The following is a 20729-nucleotide window of genomic DNA, read 5'->3' as shown; positions in this document are numbered from 1 at the left end:
AGCGTTGGTGTACTCGTCTTCCAAATTCTCCGAACTCTTTATTGGATCCGTAATCGTTCAGGTACAACACTCATCTTCTTCTCCGTCTTCTTGAAATTCACATTTTTTAATTTCTTCTTGATGTATTTACGACCGTCTTCCAAAAAATGATTCCCACAAGCTTGACCCAGTCCATGCGCACAGTAAAGATCTTAGCACTAAAATCTATCGGCCCCAATTTGGATCAAGTTGTTGGATTCCTTACATGCTTTCCGTGCACGGAGAAGCTACTCATCGAGGTGAAACTTCTTTCCTATAAGTAAACGGTAATCACAACGTAGCTCAATTTTTTCGTAATTTTCCCAAATTACGATGACAAGTGTAGTGTTCAAAACTGCATCTACGCACTACACCAAAAGAAATGTTTTTAGTATTTTTTCTCATGTGATCACGTGCATCGTTTTTATGCTGTACTACTATAGTAGCCTAGGCTAGTCATAGTGGAAAGTAACTTAGACTACTCCAGTAACTCTATGGTTATCCTAAGAGCAAGTACTACCTCCGTCCTGGTTTACTCTTCCAATTTTGTAGTGAAAAAATAACACTAGCCAGCCAACCCTATCGTATGAGCGAATGATATTGGTACCTCTTGATGACACGGCAATCTTATGCAGCCAGTTGCTCTAATATGTTCTCTTCTTTTGCAGATAAAAAAAGACCCGAAAGTGAAAAATGTGCTGGACTATAACAATCTCATCAAATGCCTTGATCTCCATCTTACAGAAATTGATTTGATCGACTACCGAGGCAGCACATCTGAGATTAAATTGGCTAGGTTCTTTGTTCTGGAGGCAAGTGTTCTCAAGGTAATGAGGTTTGGCATTCTCTAGCACAACAATGAATGGCGTGCTGATCACCGCAAGAGTCTAAGCCTAAATGACAAAGTCTCCGCAGAAGTTGAATTTGTTTTTGAAACATCAAGTGGCCAGAGACTCGAAAACTTATTTTCCCATTAGTGACTTGTCAGGGCGGTGGATTTTAGTTTGTACGGTAATGCTGCATCCACCTAAAGTAACAGAAGTTCTTACATAAACTTCCTAGTAATTCCCTCTTCATAGGTGCAGCATTACTCCTAACATTTTTAATATCAGTTTGAAACTTGTAATATTGCCGTGTCCTATTCCTGCGTTTTCAAAATCCCGCGAATCAAACAGGTCCTGAGTTGGTGATGATGTTGTGCGTCCCATCTTTCACCAATAGCCATCGGATCTAGATCTGACGCATACAAACCAAGATTCTCCATTTTTGCAAAAAGATGCCCGCACTTGTTCCCTATTTACAAACAACTCCTTGTCTCTCACAATCAGCCTTTTCTCCTCCCCACCACATCTAGAAGGCCGTGGAAAAATCTGGCACGATGGCCGCTGCCGGAGCCGTCCACCCCCAATCTTGGTGTTCCGTGCAATGCATGGGCATCTACGCATGGGAAATTATGTCGAACAGGGCTAGTTGTAAGCAGGCTAGCTCTACAGCCATGATGATAGTGACTGTAGATGGTGATGCTGACTATGGTATGCCGAACACGGCGCCTATACTCAGGTGTCATCTCCGGTGCAGGGTCTTGTCACTTCACTATGAGGAGCACCACGTAATAATTTGACCAACGGGTAGTACATTGCTAGTACTCCTACTACTACATTGGTAGTACTACTACTAGTACTAGTAGCACTACCGTCTGAATTTAGGAGTACTACCACGTCCATCTGGATTTTAGTATTTGACTAGCAATATCTAGTAATGCATGTCACAAAAAATGTACTACTCACTCTGTAAATAAATACATGGTGTTTTATTCCTATCAGCGAGAGAACTTAATTTTTTTTGCTAACTAGAGTACTAATAGGATTACATGCAATGAACTAAACACTTCATGTCATGTTTGGTAGTCTCAAGTCATTGAAAGCATGCACGGCCCACATCTCTCATTGGTTGATAAGTCATGAAATAAGAAACAAGGAGGGAGTTAATGCACCGTGCCTAAGTATTTTGGGATTATTTGGTTTTTGTAAGGTGGCTTACACAACATTTTTGTTTACATGCATTAACATTTTATTAGTTAAATCAAAGGTCAAAACTTGGCGCAAAATGCAAAGGGGACCAATAAACCAGTAAACATCAAACTTCTCTCGTTTGGCCCCAACTAGAGGTCTGGTGAGATGACTATACTGCACCGGCACTGAGGGGGACGCAGCTTCATTGACTTACGACAACTGCCTTTGGGTGAATGACACGTGGCCCCAGGGGGTGGCTGGCCCACCTATCATACAGCCAAAGGCAGGTGCAGTAGAGGGCCGAGGAGTAGTACGAAATCTTATGCACCTATGCACACTAACCAAGGGCAAGAGTGATCACTCGAATCGCAAGATCAGTTGACTAGAAGCTAAGCTAGACCCATGGAGGCGATGAGCGCGAGCATCAGCTGGCTGTGCCAGATGGTCCACGACGCCGGCCTGCGGCCCGGCACCAAGGAACGTCTCCAGGTAGTATTGCTTGAGGCCGCCAGGGCGAGGGGCCGCTTGGACAACAGCTTCGTCTCCTTGTTCGACGAGGTCCTCGTCGGTTTCCTCGACAAGTTCACCGTCCTCAAGAAGCTTGCGAACGACTTTGACGTAAGCCTCTAGGCGACGCGCCCAGGCTCTGCGATGCCCGCCACCCTCAATGGCCACTATGGTGACAACCTCTTCGACGCACTGATGGCCCTGCGACTGCCCGCCGTCTCACCGAAGAATGTACACCTCGAGGTCACGCTCGCCGTGCAGCGCCTGGCGCAGCAAGACACCATTGACATAATCACCCACGTCTACGCGCAAATCGTCCACAAGGACACTACATGCAAGAGGAGGACGATAGGACGCTGGCCTTCTTGGACCGCACGGCATCCTTGGACGGCACTGTTCAGAAGCACGTTGAGCTCGCTGCCAACGCCGCTGCTCCTCACACGTCGGTTGGTGACCCGGCGTACTAGGGCGTGAGAATGTCGTTGATGGATCCGTATGTATTTTTATCTTTCCGTCAAATCCATGTAGTAGTATATGATACTACATTAATTATCTTACCTTTCGCATCAAATCAACTTCATAATTTTCGTACGTACTCCATGCATGAACGGCGCCAGAACCAAACTTCTCATTACTCTAGGAAAAATCGTTATTTTCTATCTATCGGTCGCGCCATGGAGCAGAACCAAATTTTACAAGTTACGAGTTCAAAAGGAAAATCCTGCCGTGTTCACGTCGCACCCCCACACTGTTGGTCCGGCACACGCTCAAGCGGGAATGCGTGCGGTGTTGCATTTTCACTTACAAGTGGGACCGTAGTTGAGCAAACCGACTATCGACAACCCCCCACCCCGCCCACCGCGCGATGGCTGAGAAAACAGGAGGGAGAAGAGATGGCTATAGCACGGACTCCAAGAAAATTGGTGTCGGATGGGACTCGTGTGGGTGGCGTGTGCCGTACTGCTAGACGTGAATGCTGCCCATGCCACCCACTATATCGAGCCTATATCGATGTACGTAGAACAAATTTCCTGCAGTCCGTGCACAGCCCTCCTCTATCTCTCTTCTCAGCCAGCCAGCGGACGCGCGGAGCCCATCGTATGTTTGCTCACATGCGACCCCACATGTCAGTGAAAACGCAAGAGGACCCACTGAACCTACACATCTTTCACCTCGACGTGCTGGTGATGAAAAAAAAATCCAATAAAGATCTTCGGTGGCCGCTTTTGGAGTTACTCAAGAGTAGTAAGATTCTATTTACAGTTTAACCCAAGATGCACATCTCGTGGCTTCAACTACCACTCTATTTTCTTTCATGACACGACCTGGATGCTGGATGTCCCACGTGTCGGCAAAAGGAGGAAGAACCTGACCAAATCTTCGGTTGTGCTCTCGGATTAGACTAGTTGTGCTAACTTAAAAATTTTATTGTGTACACCCTCCGTTCCAAAATACTTGACTTCCATTTGTCCAAAAATGGATGTACCTATATACTAAAACATGTCTAGATACATATATATTTTGACAAATAGAAGGCATGTATTGTGCAACGAAGGGAGTAGAATGGATGCAAGTTTTTGTATTGGGAAGAAGAGTACATCCATATATTGATAGAGCGCAAATTAGTAGATGTTCTATCACTTTTAGCTAGCACAGAGGCTAGAGATGAGATTAGTGCACTTGTTGATACTCCTACTAGAATAGAGGCTAGACATGAGACTAGATGCGAGGAAGCAACGTCTACTTCTTTACACTCGAAGAAGAAAGAAGCATGTAAGATCGAGCCTCCGCAGATCAACAATGAATGCATCGAGAAGGCACTAATCCAACTTACAGGAGTACTAAAATGTATTCTTGTGGTTCTTGTTTTCTTTGGTCTTGCTTTTCTAGTCAAAATTATCGTTGGAGTTCGTGCAAAACAGAGGTCCGTTTGGGGTCGTGCGTTGGAGTTGGCCTTACAAGTGGGACCGCAGTTAAGGAAACTGACTATCGGCTAACCCCCACCTCGCCCGCCGCGCGATGGCTGAAGTTAGAGAAACGACGAGGTTGAAGAGATTGCTCTAGCACGGAGTCCAAGAAATAATATGGTGTCAGATGGATGTCCTGGTGGTGGCGTGTGCCGTACTCCTGGACGTGAATGCTTGTTCTGGCCCATGCCACCCTACTACTCCTACTACTTACTCCTACTATATAGTACTAGTATCGAGGATTCGACATGCTGGTTACGTACAGCGAACACATTAACATATGTCTACAGTAAAAATACCCGCCCGACGCGCGAAGCATGTGAAGCTAGTACAAATAGTGTACTATTATTGTTGATTGGCCTCATTCGATAACCTGTTGCAATGCACGTACAATTATGTATTTGGAAAATATTTTTTGCCTCGTCACACCACACACTCAGAGAAGCGACTCGAAAGCCATTCATAAATTTAGTAAGTTTATCACAGGCATATCATTTTATTACATACAACAGGTCATCAACCCACATCGACAATGAGGATACATTATAAATACTAAAGTTTTCACCACACAACAAATAACAAGCAATGAAATGAACTTCACCTCAACCATTCTTCGGCGTTGGAAAGGCTTGCTTTGAACCACAAGTGATTCTCTGGGACAGGTCATCGATTGTCGATCTGGAAACCAACGCAGGACTGATCATCCAGGCTGAAGCGGCCTACTATATCAGTACCAGGGTAGGGAACCACCCAAATGTCCGAGGTACAGACACAGTTGCTTCTCATAAATGGTACTGTTAGCGTTGTGTCAATAGCAGTTGGATCGCCTTTCACCATCATCGGATAGTTTTATCCAAGGAAGAGCGAGTTTTCTCCAAGACTATCAATTCTGTACCAGGGAGGAGTTGGTGCTAGCACACTAGTATCAATCCCGAATACCATGCAACGGGTGTTGGAATAGGTCCGGAGAGTGCGACCATGGGAGACTACACCTGCTTCCTTATCAGTAACATCATCAGTGGGCTGTATACACACAAGAAGTGGTGATCCATCGGAATTAGTTGCCAGGCGCCACTGAGTATATGGGTTCTGCTCGTCCTCATGCTCGTGATCATCACCATCGTCATCTCCCCTTGGTTATAAATTTTTTCAAGTATAGGTGGTGGGATGTTCACAGGACCTTGGAAACACAAGAAGAAGGTTAATTAGTAAAGGGAAACTTGCTAAACCGCATGCATGTGGATGAAACAATTATAATTACGGTGGAAGACAAATGTACCGAAACTACGAGGATCCCATGCAAAAACAGTGCCGTGAGTGGTGGAAGCAAACACAAGGCCCTCGTATTGAATTGCATCACAGTACTCATCCATGTACAGAAACTGATTTTTGAGCAATATCCATCGAGTCGAACCACGAAGGACGACAACAAGATTGTCGAAGATAGCAACAACTTGATAGTTGTTGTAATTCCAAGAGCGGTTGGGAACTCGACAAATTGCTATCTTCCGTAGAAGACAGTCACCATGATCGTATTTGGACGTGCGTACAATACCGGTGTGCTCAACCTCTGGGCAGTCTGCTAAGATTTTTGGAAGTGTAACCTGGTCACGAGTGTACACATTCACAAGATACCACTCGCAGTTGGACCCAATGTAAACAACCCAATCTCCATTTGCGCCCGCCCAAGCCTTGCCCTCAAGCGATGGCATCTTAACATCATACGTATCATTATCAAGCAGCATCAACTGGCACAGGGCGAGGCCTCCGTCATGCCGGCGCCAGTCATCAGGGTCACGGCGAAGAAGATAGGGAAGATCAAACCGCTCCTTGACTCTTGGGTTCTTTGTAATGATGTTATTAGTTGAGTCAAGAATGGGCTTGAACGAACCTGCCATGCTAGCCGAGGTGATGACGTCGCACCGATTAATGAGTTCCTCCACCACATCATCTTTCAGATCGGGGCAAGAATAACGGGGTCGTTTCCGGCCTGTTCCCTCCATGGAGAAGACGATCGAACAATGGCAGAAGAAAGGGTGAAGGGCTGAAGGAAAATGGAGGAGGGAGAGGAAGAGTGTGTGACATCAGTTCCAAATCAAGAGGGAAAGGCGAAAAGTCGGTGGACGGTTGCGAGATTGCCACGGTTCACGAAGAGGCGCCCCGGCCTACACGTCCGTTCGGAAATACTCCTACTACTCGCCGTTGTCTCACTGATATGTTGGAACGGGACCACATGTCAATGAAACATGGTGTGTAATTTCTCGTGCAAAATGCGATCTGGCCGCGTTGGCCCGAGGTGCCGCATTAGTTATCGACCTTTATTTTTTTAATGGCATGCCGATCAGTTTTGAAGCACGACTAACTGGTATTGTACGCAGAGAAAATATAAACTACTCTACCACTACTCCACCTCCAGTACTAGTAGTATAAAAAAGATATATAGGCTGGAGCTTGAGCGCTTTCTTGCTAAGGGCTGCCCACTTGCTTCTCACACTACCACCCTCTCTCCAGATCTAAAAAAGACGGCCCCTCTCTCCCTCCTCACTGGTGGTCACAGATCCGCCGGCGAAGAAAAGGACGTGCAGCGTTGACGCACTCGTCGTCGGTGAGCGAGGTCACGCACTGACGACAAGGCCGTCCTCTCAGACCTAGCGCCCGTGCGGGATGGCCTCCGTCCCCAAGCTCGCTGCCGTAGTGTGTGCGGAGGACGACGACCACGAGCGAATCCACTTCCCGCCGACCCTCAGGTATGCTACCTCTTTTCGAACCATAACCTTGTTCTATTGCCCCATCTGCCACGTCGTTGCATGTGGATCTTTTTCCACTCCACCATCTTCCCAATTTGCTATCCCCTGCTCTGCTGGCCACGCAGACGAAAACCATAATTTGCACTATTAAAGGAAACCCTACTTCATGCAGACTAATCCATGTCTGGGTTGAATAAGGAAAGGAAGGGAGACTGTACTGTCCAAGAGAGTAGGCATCGAACCCGGATCTAGGTTGAAAAGGGGAAATCAGTAGCTAAGGAACAAGTCTCGTGTCTCTTGGTTGAAGAAGGGTAGGAAGGCATGACAAGGCAATAGAGAATGACCAGGTCGATCAGTTTGTTGTCCTCGCATAGGAAAAAGGTGGCTAAAGAGAACAATAATGGGACGTAATCCACATATGTTGCCTGGATATTTGTTGCTCTCGGCAACCATACCTCCCTCACCACTCTGCGTCCGTGGAGGTACATCATACTGGTGCGCCCACTGTCCGAATGGGCCTCCCATGCTCTTATTGCCACTTTTTTTGCTGTTAGTATAACGCCAACAGTCAAGTCAAGCAATGCTACTGCTAAAGTGATGCCACATTTAACTAATGCCGCTCTCAGTCTAATGCCACCGATAAATTTAAGCAATGCCATTTAATGTCACCGGATTATTTCTGGGTTAGCTGTTGATTGTGGATGTATTAAAGATTTTTTAGCTAAGGTATTCTAATGCTGTTGCACAGCCAGTATACCAATGATGAAACTTGTTACTACCTTCAGATTTTTGCACTGTTAATGCTTATAGATTACATACCTCACTTTCATGAGATAAGTTAACTTTTTTGTACAGTGTCACCAAAATGCCAAGGCGCTGATGTCATTTTATTTTGGTTAAACTGCACAGACAATTATGAAGACAAGAGGAAAGGTCAAGAGTGGACGCCTCCTCCTCCGGCTGTTCTCTTGATTCGTTCGATCAAGTTTTTTATGTTTGATCGATTATCAAGATTGGGATAGCAATTTTTAAGGCCCCCCCTTGTTCGAAATGATATTTACCTTGGAGGTACATGGTTTGCAATTTTTTTATACTGTCATTAGTTAATAATGTTAGTTACCTTCAGAATTTTGTATTTGGTTTAATGCTCATGCACAGCTAGTATACCAATGCTGAAACTTGTTACCTTTACATTTTGTATTGTTAATTCTTATATAAACCTTCCAGTGCTAGAGTTTATTGAAATCTGTTCAGTAAAACCATTGTACTGTACCCTGTAATAAACTAACTACTCTACTGTTGCACTAGCCACTGGATTAGTGTATATTTGTTGTATTCGAATGGTGTTGCATTAGCGTATGGACATAAATAAAGTGTTGCAAGCTTTCCCAGATATGTGCTCAAGAAAACTACTACCTGTTTTTCTAAATACTAGACGTTTGGGTATTTTAAATTGAAACACAAAAACGTCTTATATTAAGGAACAAAGGGTGTAGAGTTCACTCAAATTATCCCGATAAAGCTAGTCACACCTTTGTTAAAATTAATGTTCATTATGTTATCGGAGGAGGTCTGTATGTTTGTCTCTAATGCCTGTCGACTACATACCTGATATCATGATGTAATGTTAAGTCATTACCTTTTGTACAGTGTCACTGAATTGTCAAGGGGGTGATGGCATTTTATTTTAGTAGAACTGCACAAAATTTGCTTAAAAGAAGAGGAAAGGTCAGGAATGGCTCAGTTTTTCAGAAAAAACTATGTATGCCTTCCAGACATCAGCCGCTGTTGCTTTATTTATTCCTTCAAATAGGTGGTTAGAAACAGGCTTGCTACCTTTTCCCATTAAGAAATTGGAATGCTTATATTTGTGAGTCTATGCTTCAACTAGTGCCACTTTTAGAGTAATCACACTTTCAATATCTATGCAAACAGGAATGCTCGATTTTAGTAGAACTGCACAAAAAGTCCAACTGGTTCAACATTAGGAGCATGTTTTTTTCCAAACCTTTATATCCAATTGGTGGCACTATGAGCTGTTCATTACGAAGGTACATGGTTTGCTACTATCTTGCTACTCTTTTTGTACTGTCATTAGATAGTAATACTAGTGGTTTGCGTGTGAATTTATTGGCAGGGTGGACCTACATTGGTGGTGCAGGATAGGATTCAATGATTGGATGCTCAATTTCGGTTGTATCAATTTCACCTCTTCCATCACTGCGAATATGGATATCCTTGTTCTGATGAAGAATAGGCGCTATATTTCTGCTCTGAACCAGCAAATCAATTCAATATGAAATTGTCCACGGCAAAACATAACTGTATCAGATTGTCCAGTGCAGAACATGACAGATGCTAAGCGGAAGAGACATGTTTAAACCGAAAATACAAGGTGTGGTATATGTTTACTAGCTGCTTGATATTTGTGCAGACAGAGATGTCTGTCCGTTGCTATTTGGCAAACAAACAAAGTGTCCGCAATTTTGGTTGAACTGCACGAGAGAATAGTATAGTCACTGCATGTAGTGCCATTTGAAAATAGACACAGAAAGATTGGATAGTCACTTCATGGACTGCAGAAAAGTAGTAATGTACTATTTATTGGCCAACACTAGGTGCTTCATTGCTTTGGTCTGATTATAAAATGGGCATCATTTTGCCTAAGTTAAAGTTTGTATTCCGAAAATAGTCTCACGGTGTGATCGAGAGAAGACCAAATCATATTGCAGTGGATGTTCCTCCATCATGTGTGGTTTATTCTCATGGTTCCATCTATTGGTGAAACCACTTACATTTGCAAGAGGAATTGTAGACTTCACAAAAAAATTTGTCTTTCAGTCTGTACTAAATGTTGGCCAAGAGAAGCATCCATGTTAGTAGGAAGAACATATGTTTTTTTCTAGATCTTTGCTTTTGGAGCTACATATTTGTATATGATATGTGAATCATTGAGATGCATTAACATGTTGATCTTATGTATGGGAATCGTACTAGTTAGTTTTAGTTGCGATGCAAGACCCGAAGTGGCTGATCTTTGCTTTTGGAGCTACATATTTGTATATGATTTGTGAATCATTGAGATGCATTAACAGTTTCTTATTTCTGTTCGCTCAGTGTTTACAAGTTACTGATCGATCACAAGCTAGCCTACAAATGCGCTCCTAGCAGTTTTAATTGCGACGCAAGATGCGAAGTGGCAGTTTTTTGAATAAAAATGCCTACCTCTGAAGAAACTGACAAGCTACACTATCGATCCTACACGGATAAAAATGCCTACCTCTGAAGAAGTTTAAGCCTAATTAATTCCGTGAGCAAAGCAGCACCAAGGCATGGCAATAATTAATGGCATGCAGAAGTTTAAGCCTAATTAATTCCAGCAATTTAAGTGGATGGATGCGTGCCCTGGGCTGCGACTCGTTGCATGCTGCTTCGCGTACTACCTGCGAGCGATTCTGAGTGCCTGCATGAAGCCGACCATAATTAAGGCAACTAACTAATGCGAAAAAAGATATGCTTTAATTGTTGTGGGCTTTTTAAATATGTGGAATCATTTATTAACTAGGAGGGAGATGATTCGAGTGCACTCGTTTGACCGCCATGCCGGCGTGCGACCCAGACTGGACGGGACGGCACAGTCATAATTTCAGTTTCTCTAGTTTTCCACGGCAAGCTGGCGCGCTAAGCCATTATGCATTGAATTCCGATGACCGTCGCGCTACCTTCCGCCTATAAGTACTACTTCCCGGCCTTCTTCGGTGCCACCGTGACCCAACTCGCCATATCCTCATAAGCCCCCACTGGCCCGACGTCGCTCGCCACGTCCGCCATGCCTCCGCTCGTCCGTGGTAGGCAACGCCGAAGGCGGTCACCGCCGGAAATAGTGTTCGGGTTTTCACCAGAAGGCAGACGGAGGGAGGAGGCATTCTATCTGTCTTTAGATGGCAATGCGGAGATCGAGGAGTTGTTGGAGCGCGACCGCATGGCGGAGGAACAGGAATTTTTGGAGCGCGACCGCATGGCAGAGGAGCAGCGTATCGCTGATTTGCGCCACCAGCGGGACATGGAGCAGCAGTGCACCGACGCTCTGAGTCGCGAGCAGAGCGCCCACAACTGGGCCGACTACGTGGAGGCCGGCGCCCGACAAATAGCCCTGGAGGCTGTCGGGCACGCACACGTTCGCGACGCCGACTTTAACTACCAGCTCGTCAAGTGGGTTTCCCGCTTGGAAGCCGATGCTTCGGTGGACCACGCCGGCATGGAAAGGGCCAACGCGCGCGAGCAACGCGCCCTATCTCACCTCTTGCAAGTCCGAGGCGAGGCGCACGATGCCGGTGCCGGTGTTTAGCGTGTACCACGGATGGCGGCCGGCATTGTCTAGTTAGCTAAGAGTAAGTTAGTACTTGTACGCTACTAGAGTGTTAGTGGGAGTAGATAGTTAACTTGGCTATGATGGTTGTCAATGTGGAAGTTCAGTACTCTATATGTGGATCAGACCTGTTACTTTGCTCTGAATGTTGAACTTTCCGTTTGAAATTATGGAATGGGCTGTTATTTTTTAAAATGGGTTGTATTTGTCCTCCACGGTTTAGAGGCTGACTTGTGGGCCTAGCAAGTTGACGCGTACACAATCAGGAGATGATTGTACGTGGAGAGGATGACAGCAGGGACCCGCCCAGGTCATGGCAGTACGCAAGCAAGTGCCTCCTTATTTCAAGCCAATAAAAAAATGGCTCCTCCTAGTGGATTTCTGATATCTGGGTCCCATGCCATTGTCAATGTAGTCAATAAACGACAGAATTGCACAACGAGCGGCTGACACCAGGGACCCAGCAGCTCGCCCAGTTATTTTTTGTTTTGGGTTAATTTGATAAATGCCACTCCAAATCTGGTGTATCCGAGAAATGCCACTGCAATTTCCAAACTTTGAAAAATGCCATTTCATGCCATTTCTAGTGGCATTTTTCGAAGTCTGGAGTGGCGTTTTTCAAAGTTTGCAAACTGCAGTGGCGTTTTTCAAAGTTTGAAAAAATTGCAGTGGCATTTTTCAAAGTTTGGAAATTGCAGTGGCATTTTTATGAATCGTCATAATTGGAGTGGCATTTATCTAATTTGTTTTGGAGACGGAAGCAGGGTGTCAACTGGGCTGTGCGAGACACTCTGGCCTGTCTAGACAACCTTTTCTTTTATGTTTACCACAGACCAGCCTAGTAGTTTTTTTTTTTGAAAATGGCTAGCCCAATTTTTTTGTGATTTGTCAAGTAGGTCACTTTATCCGGCCTGTTGGGCTGCAAATCTTTCAAGACGAGGAGAGCTTCATTCGGCTGGCCGAGAAAATGGCCTATCAGTAATGAGAGATGGGCTGTACATTTTTAAAACACATCAAACCGGCAATTAGTTTCAAATATCTTTTTTTCATTTCGAGATTTTAAATTGCATTGATTTTTATGCATGGACACTTTATTGGATTTTATATTGATATACATTTATTTTTAAAATCAGCCTGAATGTGACTCAAAATTTCGGGATTAAAAAAATTCAGACCGCACCGACATATGCAAAATTTCGTATAATTTTTTAACCATGGCCACAATATGGGCTGTAATGCTAATAAAAAGAATATGGGCTCCAAAAAACCCGTAAGAATTAGCAAATGGGTTGTAAATTATTTGAAATAATGGCAGATGGGATGTATGCTATTTTCCACAGATTTAAGGCTTTCCACAGATGGTCTGTATAATGTTGGATGTCCATCCAACGGCAGTCGTGCTTCTTCAATCTCTGCTCTTCCTGCTCCAGCCGCTCAAGCAAGCGCCGGCGGGACTGCCTGCTCCCTCCTCCCCGCGGCCGGCTCTGTTGCCGCGCAGGCCTCACCCCCCATCGTACTCCCATCGCTGGCCTAGCCATCCCTCTACTCACCCACACTTGCTGTTATTCTCCGACGATGGCAGAGGAACCAGTAAACCCTCGTACAGTCGTACTCCCCTCCGCGCGGGAAACAAAAACAACTGCCAAGTCTTCCCTGCCTCCGTGTCGTTCCCTTCCTAGGCCTCGCCGTCGTCCACCGCCCTGGTGCTCTCGGCGTGGCGTGATCAACGACCGACATGCATCTGAAGTGGCCTGTACGTGGAGAGGCTGACAGCTGGGTCCACGGCCGCACAAAAGGAAATGCCTCCTTATTACGCGCAAAATAATGATTCCTCCACCTGACATCTGGGACCCACTTAAAGGGCCTCTGTATTTCACGAAAAAACGTTACCACCGCTGACAGCTCGGACCCACCAGCTATATCTTCGCACACAAGGAAGTGCCTCCTTATTACGCACAAAAAAAATGAATACTCCCCCTACTAGCTGGGACCCAGTGTAGTGGGCCTACTAAGTTGATGGGGACGAAGGGCTTTGTCAACTTAGTTAATATGCACGATTCTAGCTCGACTGACCGTACGATGTCCATCCAACGGCCGTAGTGCTTCTTCAACCTCTGGACTTGTTGCTAGAGCCGTCCAAAGCAGCGCCAGTCGTGCCGCCTGCTCCTACCTCCCGTGGCCGGCTGTGCTGCCGCGGAGGCCTCACCGCCCCCATACTAATCCCACCACTGGCCAGGCCATATCTCCACTCCACTCACCCACACCCCCTGTTATTCTGCGGCGACGGCAGCGCAGCCGAACCAGTGAACCCTCGTACTCCTCTCCGCGTGGGCATCCACTGCCGTGTCTTCCCCTGCTCCGCGTCATCCCCTTCCTAGGGCTCGCCGTCGTCCATTGCCATGGTGCTCTCGGTGAGGCGTGGTCAATGTGGTCAACGACCGAATTCCATCGGAAGAATAATATACGTGGAGAGGCTGACAGCTGGGTCCATGGAAGCCGCAAGGAAGTGCCTCCTTATTACGCGGAAAATAATTATTCCTCCACCTGACAGCAGGGACCCACCAGACGCCCACCAGTATTTCGAGAAAAAAAACGTTTGCCCCTAACTGTTGGGACCCACCCGAGGGCCACCGTATTTCGCGAAAAAACGTTCCCCCTACTGTCAGCTCGGACCCACCGGAAGTGCCTCCTTATTACGCACACAAAAATGAATACCCCTGCTAGCTGGGACCCACCTTGGTGGGAGGCTGACTTGTGGGCCTACTAAGTTAACGGGGATGGAGGGCTTTGTCAACTTAGTCAATATAAACGATTCTAGCTCCAGTGACCTACGATGTCCATCCAATGACCGTAGTGCTTCTTCAACCTTTGGTCTTCTTACTCCAGCCGCCCAAAGCAGCGCCAGTCGTGCCGCATGCTCCTGCCTCCCGTGGCCGGCTGTGCTACCGCGGAGGCCTCACCGCCCCTACTATTCCCACCGCTGGCCAGGCCCTGCGGCGATGGCAGCCTCATACCGCAGCCGAACCAGTGAACCCTCGTACTCCTCTCCGCGCGGGCTTCCACTGTCGCGTCTTCCCCGGCTCCCATCGTCCCCTTCCTAGGCCTCGCCATCGTCCACCGCCATGGTGCTCTCGGCGAGGCGTGGTCAATGTGGTCAACGACCGAATTCCATCGGAAGAATAATATACGTGGAGAGGCTGACAGCTGGGTCCATGGAAGCCGCAAGGAAGTGCCTCCTTATTACGCGGAAAATAATTATTCCTCCACCTGACAGCAGGGACCCACCAGACGCCCACCAGTATTTCGAGAAAAAAAACGTTTGCCCCTAACTGTTGGGACCCACCCGAGGGCCACCGTATTTCACGAAAAAACGTTCCCCCTGCTATCAGCTCGGACCCACCGGAAGTGCCTCCTTATTACGCACACAAAAATGAATACCCCCTGCTAGCTGGGACCCACCTTGGTGGGATGCTGACTTGTGGGTCTACTAAGTTGACGGGGACGGAGGGCTTTGTCAACTTAGTCAATATAAACGATTCTAGCTCCAGTGACCTACGATGTCCATCCAACGACCGTAGTGCTTCTTCAACCTTTGGTCTTCTTGCTCCAGCCGCCCAAAGCAGCACCGGTCGTGCCGCATGCTCCTGCCTCCCGTGGCCGGCTGTGCTGCCGCGGAGGCCTCACCGCCCCTACTATTCCGACCGCTGGCCAGGCCCTGCGGCGATGGCAGCCTCACACCGCAGCCGAACCAGTGAACCCTCGTACTCCTCTCTGCGCGGGCTTCCACTGTCGCGTCTTCCCCGGCTCCCGTCGTCCCCTTCCTAGGCCTCGCCATCGTCCACCGCCATGGTGCTCTCGGCGAGGCGTGGTCAATGTGGTCAACGACTGAATTCCATTGGAAAAATAATATACGTGGAGAGGCTGACAGCTGGGTCCATGGAAGCCGCAAGGAAGTGCCTCCTTATTACGCGGAAAATAATTATTCCTCCACCTGACAGCAGGGACCCACCGGACGCCCACCAGTATTTCGTGAAAAAAACGTTTGCCCCTAACTGCTGGGACCCACCCGAGGGCCACCGTATTTCGCGAAAAAACGTCCCCCCTGCTGTCATCTAGGACCCACCGGAAGTGCCTCCTTATTACGCACACAAAAATGAATACCCCCTGCTATCTGGGACCCACCTTGGTGGGAGGCTGACTTGTGGGCCTACTAAGTTGACGGGGACGGAGGGCTTTGTCAACTTAGTCAATATAAACGATTCTAGCTCCAGTGACCTACGATGTCCATCCAACGACCGTAGTGCTTCTTCAACCTTTGGTCTTCTTGCTCCAGCCGCCCAAAGCAGCGCCGGTCGTGCCGCATGCTCCTGCCTCCCGTGGCCGGCTGTGCTGCCGCGGAGGCCTCACCGCCCCTACTATTCCCACCGCTGGCCAGGCCTTGCAGCGATGGCAGCCTCACACCGCAGCCGAACCAGTGAACCCTCGTACTCCTCTCTCCGCGGGCTTCCACTGTCGCGTCTTCCCCGGCTCCCGTCGTCCCCTTCCTAGGCCTCGCCGTCGTCCACCGCCCTGGTGCTCTCGGTGCGGTGTGGTCAACGTGGTTAAGGAACTACTTCCATCGGATGTGGACTGTACGTGGAGAGGCTGACAGCTGGGTCCACGGCCACAGCAAGGAAGTGCCTCCTTATTACGCGGAAAATAATGATTCCTCCACCTGACAGCTGGGACCCACCGGACGGGCCACTGTATTTCACAAAATAAAACGTTTCCCCTCATTGCTGGGACCCACCAGCTACATCTTCGCATGCAAGGAAGTGTGTCTGGGCAAAAAAACAATTCACCACCCTGACTGCTGGGACCCACCAGCTACATCTTCGCAGGCAAGGAAGTGCCTGACAGTCAGGACCCTCCTAGTCGAAGCGTACGTAGCGTTGTCATTCTGGTCGCGAACGTGTACGTACGTATATACTGGTGGATGTAGAGGCGCGCACGTGTCATAGTAGAGGCGTGTAATGGTCGTAGTAGAGGCGCGCACGTAGCATGTACACGTACGTACATCGGCCAGGGTGCAAGAAAGAAAATACGTCCACGTATGTGTACATACGGGCGGGGTCTCGAACGCCTACTCGTGCATACGTACGGCCAGGGCTCGTGTACATGGCTGGGTCGGAACAGAGAAACAGTGTCATCGTCGTGTTCATGGGGAGGCAACAGAATGCGTCGTGTTCATCGGGAGGCAACGGAACGCGTGGGAGCCAACCGGCTCGGTCGGAACGGAATGCATGGTCGTGTTCATCGGGAAGGCTTGGACGGAACAGGCGATGGAGACGAGGCCTGAACGGGGTCCTGTTAATCGGGAGGGGTCTGGCGTACCGCAAAATGGAGGAAACAGACCTCCTATGGTCGAAACGGGGGTCCTGTTGATCGGAGGGGTGTGGCGTACCGCAAAACGGACGAAACGGACCTCTTATGGTCGAAATGGGGGTCCTGTTGATCGGGAGGGGTGTGCCGTACCAAAAAACGGACGAAACGGACCTCCTACGGTTGAAACAGGGGTCCTGTTGATCGGGAGGGGTGTGTCGTACTGCAAAACGGACGAAACAGACCTCCTAGGGTCGAAATGGGGGTCCTGTTCATCGGGAGGGGTGTGGCTTACCGCAAAACGGGACTCCACGGGATACTGTTCATCTCCACCGTCGACCTCCTCCAGCCTCCACGGGCTCATGTTCATCCAACCTCCACCGCGCGCTACTCTACCGGCTACTGTTCAACCACCCCTCCACCATCTACTGTTCATCCAGCCCTCCACACCACGGGGTCCTGTTCAACCACCCCTCCACGGGCACCCCTCCACCGTCTACTGTTCATCCAGCCCTCCACCACACCACAGGGTCCTGTTCATCCAGAGGCAACGCCACCGCTCACTGTTCATCCAAACCCCCCGCAACACTCACTGTTCATCCCAGAGGCAGCATCGATCGGCTTCAGTTAGCAGCAGTAGCGAAGAAATCGCTCGATTGGGTTCAGTTAACATCCATCGATCGATCGCTCGGGTTCAGTAACGCGTAGCCTGCAGTGCAATCACTCGGGTTCAGTTAGAGCCCAACACCTCGCTCGGGTTCAGTTAGAGCCAACGCCTCGCACACATGCGCGTGCATGTACGAGAGAAACGCGCATCGCTCGGCCCCCGACCTCACATCGTAACCGGGAACTCCCCAAAATTTTCCTCCCCCTCGCTTCTACCACAGTTTATTCCGTCATGGACGGCCGAAAGAATGTCATGCAGCTGCGTCTCCGGCCCGCCCAGGACGAAAAGCCCATTTTATGTCATAGAAGTAGGAGCCCACCACATGTATGATGATACCTGGTTTTGTCACAATTATCGTCATAGAAGTGTCATATGTATGACATAATTTTTTTCGTTTGGCCCAAAATGTCATGGATGTGTCTTTTTTTGTAGTGTAATCACCCAGTTATGTTGTGATGTTTGATAGCACAAAAGGCATTCCTCCGGTATCCGGGAGTTGCATAATCTTCATAGTCAAAGGAATATGTATATGCCATGAAGAAAGCTATAGCAAGAAAACTAAACGATCAATATGCTAAGCTAACAGATGGGTCATGTCCATCACATCATTCTCCTAATGATGTGATCCCATTCATCAAATGACAACACATGTCTATGGTTAGGAAGCTTAACCATCTTTGATTAACGAGGTAGTCTAGTAGAGGCTTACTAGGGACACGGTCTTTTGTCTATGTATTCACACATGTATCAAGTTTCCGGTTAATACAATTCTAGCATGAATAATAAACATTTATCATGATATAAGGAAATATAATATAACAACTTTATTATTGCCTCTAGGGCATAGTTCCTTTAGGGTTAGAAAGGTGGCCCCTTCTCCCCTTTTTTGTTTAACATGGTGGTGGACGCGCTCGCCTCCATCCTAGACAAGGCAAAGGCGGTAGGCCATATTCGTGGGATCATTCCCCATTTGGCTGGCGATGTTGGGATTGAAGGAAATATGCCCTAGAGGCAATAATAAAGTTGTTATTTATATTTCCTTATATCATATAAATGTTTATTATTCATGCTAGAATTGTATTAACCGGAAACTTAGTACATGTGTGAATACATAGACAAACAGAGTGTCACTAGTATGCCTCTACTTGACTAGCTCATTAATCAAAGATGATTAAGTTTCTTAGCCATAGACATGAGTTGTCATTTGATGAACGGGATCACATCATTAGAGAATGATGTGATTGACTTGACCCATCCGTTAGCTTAGTAGTATGATCGTTTAGTTTATTGCTATTGCTTTCTCAATAACTTATACATGTTCCTATTACTATGAGATTATGCAACTCCCGAATACCATAGGAACACTTAGTGTGCTATCAAATGTCACAACGTAACTGGGTGATTATAAAGATGCTCTACAGGTGTTTCCGATGGGGTTCGTTGAGTTGGCATAGATCGAGATTAGGACTTGTCACTCCGATTGTGGGAGAGGTATCTCTGGGCCCTCTCGGTAATGCACATCACTATAAGCCTTGCAAGCAATGTGACTAATGAGTTAGTTTCGGGATGTTGCATTACGGAACGAGTAAAGAGACTTGCCGGTAACGAGATTTAACTAGGTATGCTGATACCGACCATCAAATCTCGGGCAAGTAACATACCGATGACAAAGGGAACAAACATATGTTGTTATGCGGTTTGACCGACAAAGATCTTCGTAGAGTATGTAGGAACCAATATGAGCATCCAAGTTCTGCTATTGGTAATTGACCGAAGATGAGTTTTGGTCATGTCTACATAGTTCTCAAACCCGTAGGGTCCGCACGCTTAACGTTCGATGATGATTTGTATTATGAGTTATGTGATTTGATGTACCAAAGATAATTCGGAGTCCCAGATGTGATCACGGACATGACGAGGAGTCTCGAAATGGTCGAGACATAAAGATTGATATACTGGAAGGCTATGTTTGGACACCGGAAAGGTTTCGGATTGGTTCGGGCATTTTCTGGAGTACCGGGAGGATACCGGAACCCCCGGGGAGTTAATGGGCCTTAATGGGCCATGGTGGGAGAGAGGAGAAGGCGGCCAAGTGGGAGGCACGGACCCCCCAAGCCCAATACGAATTGGGAAGGGGGCGAGCCCCCCTTTCCTTCTCTCCCTCTCCCTCTTCCTTATTCTCCCCTTGGGGCGCGCCATAGAGGGCCGACCCTCCCCTCCTCCACTCCTTTATATAAAGGGGAGGGGGGCACCCCATAGACATACAAGTTAATCTCTTAGCCATGTGCGGTGCCCCCCTCCATGGATTTCCACCTCGTTCATATTGTCATAGTGCTTAGGCGAAGCCCTGCGTCAGTAACTTCATCATCCCTGTCAACACGCCGTCGCGCTGATGAAACTCTCCCTCGGCCTCAGCTGGATCTAGAGTTTGAGGGACATCACCGAGCTGAACGTGTGCAGATCGCGGAGGTGTCGTGCGTTCAATACTTGATCGGTTGGATCGCGAAGACATTCGACTACATCAACCATGTTACTTAACGCTTCCGCTTTCAGTCTACGAGGGTACGTAAACATACTCTCCCCTCTCGTTGCTATGCATCTCCTAGATAGATCTTGCATGATCGTAGGATTTTTTTTGAAATACTGCTTTCCCCAACAGGGATTTCCCTCCTCCAGTACATCGACGACACCATTATTCTGGTGGAAGGCTCGGATGCGGACATCTCCAATCTGAAGTTCGTCCTCCTCTGCTTCCAACAGTTGTTGGGCCTTAAGATCAACTTCGACAAGAGTGATGTGATGGTGATGGGCTAATCTCTTGAGGAATGCCGAAGCATCACCAACTGGCTTAACTGTCGCTTGGGCCCCTTCCCCATGACCTACCTGGGGATTCCCATTAGCGACTGCCGGCTCTCTGTAGCCGACTTGCGGCCGTCCATGGCCAAGCTGCAGTTGTGGAGCCTTGGCAGGGACGGTGGTTGTCTAAGGTTGCCCGGACGATTCTCATCAACTCTTCCCTATCCAGCTGTAACACCCACGATGCGGCTATATCTCCCATGTGCGGAGCACGACTTAGAGGCA

The sequence above is a fragment of the Triticum urartu genome, chromosome 2A (assembly GCF_056163025.1).
Source record: "Triticum urartu cultivar PI428250 chromosome 2A, HENAU_Tu73, whole genome shotgun sequence".
NCBI lineage: Eukaryota > Viridiplantae > Streptophyta > Magnoliopsida > Poales > Poaceae > Triticum > Triticum urartu.
Note: the sequence above shows the minus strand (reverse complement) of the source record.